Source organism: Pteropus alecto, unplaced genomic scaffold, assembly GCF_000325575.1.
Source record: "Pteropus alecto unplaced genomic scaffold, ASM32557v1 scaffold164, whole genome shotgun sequence".
Lineage (NCBI taxonomy): Eukaryota > Metazoa > Chordata > Mammalia > Chiroptera > Pteropodidae > Pteropus > Pteropus alecto.
The window spans coordinates 6,358,678-6,365,075 of record NW_006439568.1 but is presented as its reverse complement, the minus strand read 5'-3'; the positions used below and the strand labels follow the sequence as shown (position 1 = coordinate 6,365,075).

General features: G+C 38.5%; 1 pseudogene; it reads left to right on the top strand.

Annotated features, from left to right (window-relative positions):
- The first annotated feature begins 3,160 nt into the window (after positions 1 to 3,160).
- On the top strand, positions 3,161 to 3,279 carry LOC112483672 (annotated as a pseudogene).
- Positions 3,280 to 6,398: the final 3,119 nt, after the last annotated feature.

The window sequence follows — 6,398 nt, the reverse complement described above, 5'->3', positions numbered from 1 at the left end:
GCCCATGTAAATTCAGTCTCGGCATTGATGGCCGAGGTCCTGTGTTTTCGGCTTTTAATATCTACCATCTGGTCCACCTCTTGACCTTCTCTCCACTCAAATGAACTATTTCTTTTTCTACTTCCTTTGCTCCATGATTCTACCTTGGGAGGCATCTTACTCGTATCTCTTGACAATTCCCAGTGCCTGCATTTGAGCATCCAAATGATTTACTTGATGCCCTTATAATTCCTTAATGTACAGCCACACTTCAATCCCTCTATTTTTTTTTTAAATAAAGAAGGCATGTCTATATCATCGATCAGTTAGGGATTGAGTTTTGCTACATATAATTAGAATCTGAAAAAGAAAAAAAAGGTTCTCTAAAAATGAGAAATTTTTTTTTTTCCACCTAACGAGAAGTCCTGATGTAGGCAGTCCAGACCTAGTTTGGCAGAGCCGACTGACACTACCAGCAACCAGGTTTCTTCCACGTTTCCACAAAGATTTCCTGAGCATGTGGTTTTCATTTTCAAAAATGTTGTTTTGTGGTTGCAAGATGAATGCTTTCTTTCCAGCTTCAAGTTCTCATCCTAAGTAGAATGAAGGAAGAAGACAAGGAACACATTTTAACAGAGTGAGTTCCCTTTTAAAGAGCTTTTCCAGAATCCCTTACTAGTGGTTTCCAATTACATTCCCTCAGCCCCAATCTTATTCCATAGCTACGCTCGGGTGCAAAGGAAGCTGAAAAATACCCAACTACCCTGGACCAAATTGTAGATCTTTTACTAAGAAGAAAGGGAAACTTAATATGGATTAGGTATCTAGTGGTATCTGCTATAATTTTCCTTTTTATTTAAACACATTTGTTTTTGGTCCTCTGTCTGAACTGTCTCTCAAATTTCACAATTACTTGCCGAAGAAATAAATATTTATAAGCCATTGTTTTAAGTTAAATAACTCATCTTATCAGAACCAATACATTGGGACATTGAGAAACATCATAATGATCAGACATATTAGGCAAATTGGAGTCGGATTATGCAGTTTACTGGCTATAAAACCTTGAACAAACTTGCTTAAGTCTCATTCATCTTAGACTTTAAAGTGAGGATAAAAGAATAGCATTGTGTAAGCATGAGTTCCTTAGAAAACAGAATCTATGACAAAGCTCACATATTAAGGCCTTACTGAAAGGTCTAGTGTCAGGGCAGCTAGAGTGGGAGCGAAAAGAGAAAAATCAGAATATTTAATAACTTTTCACAAAATTAAGTTTATAATAGGATGTTAGAATTCTGAGAACATTCCCTTCCTACTGAAATCAAAATGCTCTTTACGCTATGAAATTTTGGCAATAGTAATTTGAGTTTGCTTTTGAATGCTCTTATAGGAAATAAAAAATTGGAAATTTGGCATCTCTATGTTAGTTCATAATTTTTTAGAAATGTCCCTATCCCTCGTAATCCACTTCATCTCTAAGATTACTTCTTTGCCTAATATTATCATCATGGGAAGATGAGATCTCGTTTACTTTAATAGTCGTGTAGTTTCCAGCAAGATTTCCAAGACTTGCTACCATTAAGTGAAATGGCTGCTTTCAAAAGACATTGTGCATATGAACCTTTATATTTTAGTCCATTTCACTATAGTTTTTAAGTAGCTTCCAAGAAAAAAAAAACTTTCTTTCGCCATAAAAAGAAACAAGATATATGGCCTATGTCAAAGGTTCATGAAATATCATGAAGCAAATACAGTGCCTGGAATATATTAGGTACTCACTATGTGTTTATGGAGTGAATTTAAACAAGATTCCTTAGTATCGCCTATCTTTCATTGGTCAAGGCTTTCATTCTCCAATATGTCACATGTTTGTAGAACGAATAAAAAATATAGACCTGGTTTGGGCATCTATATTACCGCTACATCATAAAACATAAACTTTAATAATTCTGTGGAATTAGACGAGAAAATTATGGGAAGCGTTTTTTTTAAAAACTTTTCTATCATGGTCATTCTTAAGGAATGATGGAAGTGGACTGTAGCAATAACAAGTAAAGCAAACCTTCTAAAAGAGGAATCACACATGCTTCACATTCCCCCAGGAGGCCGAAGCAAAGAAAGAAGTGCCAACGGATTAACCTCAATTCTCTTTACCACAACAGATGACAATACTTTGTTAAAAACAGTTGCTGAGAAAAGTATTCAATCAGGAAGAGCATAAAAGAGTCAGAGGAAACCGATGGCTACATAGCAAAAATGACAAGTGGTTATGACATCACTTTGTGTCTCATAAAGTAATGATGAGTTAACACTAAATTTTTAGTTGAAAAGTGAATTATCTACAGAGATGGTGGCATCACTGAAGCACATTCCCGCTCACCTGTGACTACTCGTCTTTAGAGTTTATTTCGTTTAGGCTACTGCAGCATTCAGAACATTGGACAACAAAGTTCAAATCTAAATACTTCTGTCCTTTTATTCCCCCCTTTAAAAATGGCTTAAGCTGGAGGTAGCAACCGTAGAAATACTCGAAGTCGATAAAGTAGTGGTGATGAAGAACCTCAGCTAGCCTTCAACAAGATTGGGCATCATTTGATGTTAAGTATCTAAATCGATGATGTGTGTGTTTGGGGGAAGTACACTTTGAACTTGGTCCACATGACTGGACTGTAGATACTTTCCCGTATTCCAGGAAAATAGAATATATACATGGAGCTTTCAAACATGTGTTCTTCTAACTTGATATTGCCCGACTTAATGAATACCCACAAGAAAACCCAGGCTAAGGTAGAGATTTCGATGTTTCCACTGAGTAGGTCATAGATTGTGCTATTTATGGATTATTCTGTTTTGTGGCCACAGTTCTATGTGGGCAATATTTGAGTCATATGACAGTGTCGACATGGAGAAGTCTCTGCCTTCACATTCAAGGATCAGCACCACTCCAAGATCATATTGCTTGAAGAAATATAGCCATGGTTATAAAAATGATTGCTACATTTTGCAGAATATTATTTTCCCCTTCATTTTCGATTTATCTCTAAGTAGATCATATGTTTTGAGACACTCTTTACTTATTCAATTATTTCATTGTTGTTTATTTCCAGGTACACATTTGGGTGAACACAACAGGACTTAAAATGAATAGGTATTATTTTTTTTTACTCAGAAAATAATATGAGTATATGGCCACGCCACCTCGAACATGCCCAATCTCATCTGATCTCGGAAGCTACGCAGGGTTGGGCCTGGTTAGTACTTGGATGGGAGACCACCTAGGAAGACCAGTTGCTGTAGGTATTAAAAAAAAAAAAAAAAGAAAGAAAGAAAGAAAAAGAAAATAGTATGTGCTCATTATGAAAAGAATGCTCTTATGAAAAGAAAAAAATCATTTATCTTCTCATCAATCAGTGATAATCAATGCTAGTAATTGAGTGTATTTCCTTTCAGTTTCTTTTTTAAAATGAATTATTTATTTTGAATCTGGTCGCGATCATACTGAATATACGAGTTTGTGCAAGACCTTGAACTAGACCCTAATGATACATGTTAATGAGGGATAGGAGAGAAGAAAAGGCTAGAATAAGTGAAAATCCAAGAGAGATGAAACATCTCACTGTAATCAATGGTCTGAAATTCTTCTTCCACCAAACCCTTTTTCTACAAGGCTAAAGAGCACCTTCTTTAAACTTCTATCATTTTTCTTTTCTTCTTTTTTTATGTAAAAGAATTACATGGTTTATGTAAGTTGTTCCACATTATCTCATGTGAACTTCCTAACAAATACAATGAGTAGGAGTTGTACCACCATTTAACATTAATTGATGCAGTTGGGTCTAAAAAGACAGGTGTTTGAACTCCACAGATGGTGTTTTTTTCCGTGACATCAGGCTCTCACTCTTGAGGTTTGATTGGTTGCCAAGACGCTTGTAAGCTCTACCCTGACGACAACTGTCTTAGTCACCTTGGTTAGCATATGGACTAGCCAAAGCTGAAGAGGTGTTGGCGGCCTGGTGTAAACCCTAAGGATCATGCCTAAAACTCTGAGTCCAGCGGTTCTTTGGGAAGTTAGTTGGTTTGTTCCGCTGTGCCTGTGATATGAACATTAGACTATCTGAAAGGCAGATGTTTTGGTTGGAATCTTTGCTCCATTATTTCTAGTTTGGTGACTTCTGAAAAACTATTTAACCTTCTGAGCCTTGGTTTTCTGATCTGTAAAACGGTAATAATATTAGGGCATAATTTATCTCATGAGGTTTGACTATGATACATACCTTACACGATAGAAAGTGGCTGATAAAAAGTGCTCATCACATATTAGTAAGATAAATCTGTCCTAGCAACAAGAAGACATAAACCCTTGGATTAGGCTGATAAATAGTCAAGCCTCCAAAAGGCCCCTCGCCAGGTGTTAGGCAAAATGGTTTCTAGGGCTTAAAGTAACCAATGCCTTCTTGAGAAGTTAGTTGCTCTTAGTGGCTACCAGTTCACCCTGATTGGGGTGGGCCTGTATCACCTAAAAGGAATGTTCTTACATAGATAAGTTGGCCCACTAAGTTGTTTACTGTCCTGGAATACACAGCTCTTAACAAGCACAAGCCACTTGGTTACAAACCACCAGCGTTCCTGGAGGCTGTGTATATCCAGCTCCCATCCTCTGTTGGATGTGGAGGTCCACTGTACTTTGGTCCCTCTTTGTTAAATGATAGAGGTGTCAGCCTCTTTCTTCAGTCTCCACCCTCTTCTTCCTTTGGGGGTTGTTTCCAGTACACCCTGGGAAATTTCCCTACTTGAGGGGGCTCTTGGAGCTTTTGGCTCCACATCAAGCCTTGCATACAAAGAGAGACAGGGAGATATTTGGGACTCTGGGTGGAAAGAGGGATGGAGGTAATCCAAACGAAGGCATTATCATTGTTTTCCAAAGACCTTTAGATAACAGTGGCCCATAACATTTGTCTTTGAACCTGCAAGTACTCCCCAAATTATTGAGTGACTAATATGTGCCAGAAAACTTTTGAAATGCTAGGGATGCCCTAATAAAAATAGAAGACTTCCAATAATGGGTTTTCAAATGAATCCGTGTGGCGGGGTGACTTGCGTGTGTTGTAAAAGTAATTTTGTAAGTTTTTATTATTTTTTCTTCCTGCTTTCACACTGTGCTCAGTGGAGCTCTAGCAGTTTCACACAGAAGCATCTGGGATTCCATGAGAAGCAAAAGGGCTGACCTTAGGCTGGCCTTCGGCCTCCTCACCTGCTTCACTGAGAGCAGATACACTTTCATCGGTTTTATCATTTGCTCCTCCCGCTACCCTGATCACTGATACAATCATGAAACAGAAAGTCCTAAGGCTTTCTTTGGTTTCTTCTTTAAAATGAGGCTATCCTTCCTCATAAGATCAATGGTGCTATTATTGAGATTGCACATATAAAACCCATGGCTGTCAATAAAGGTATATTTCCTTTGTACTTTCATTTTTGTTTCAGAATATCCAGAGAAGAAAATCCAATTGAGGCTATGAAGTATTGATGGTTCATCTGTTGTCACCCTGATTCGGTGGCAACAGATTAACCATCAATAATTCCCTAAGTGTGGCTTTGGTATGAAAAACTGTAGCAACTGGAGAGTGGAGGAGAGGGATGTAAGCTCTACTCTGAGCCCCGGCGTGCCAGGCACATGCCTTCCCCAGAAGATTCGGTCGTAGCCACTCTGGCTCACGTTAATAAACAGTTGACCAAATGGTTAATCCATGAAACACGGGCTCGTCCCCACTTACAAACAGCTGCTCCTGACGGCCTTTGAGCACTCGAATCTCATTTTCTCCTCTTTTCTTAGGGCTGGTGAGGCACATCCTCTGCTGGAGAAATTTTTTTTTGCTAGGCATTTATTTTGAGCAGTGTTTCTCCAACCATGTCTGAGAACCACTGGTGTAGAGATTCAGTGAAGGATATACTCCATGGAGCTATGTAGATGCAGTTGTGTGTGTGTACAAACACCCATCCACACACCGGCACACTGTAACTACCCCTCCGTGGGGTAATGCCCATCGCTAAATACTTCCCTGTACCAAATCAGTGGTTCTCAAACTTGGCTACATAGTAGAATCACCACGGGGGCTTTAAAAGTTTCTGATGCCCAAGTGACATTCCAGACCGCTTAAATCAGAAGCTCTGGGAGTGATACTCCAGGTTATTCCAATATGCAACCAAGTCTGAAAATCAGTGTTCTACAAATTAGATGTTTCTTATGATGAGATGCCCTTGGAATTCATTTACTTTTTAAAAATAAAACATTTTTTTTATTTTTATAAGTTGCCAATTTTCACACAGGCTTACTTTTGCTTCCGGCTGTGATGGGACGGACATAGCCTCTCATGGTAAATGATGAGAAAACTGGGTGAAATCTATGAGGCGACTGATTC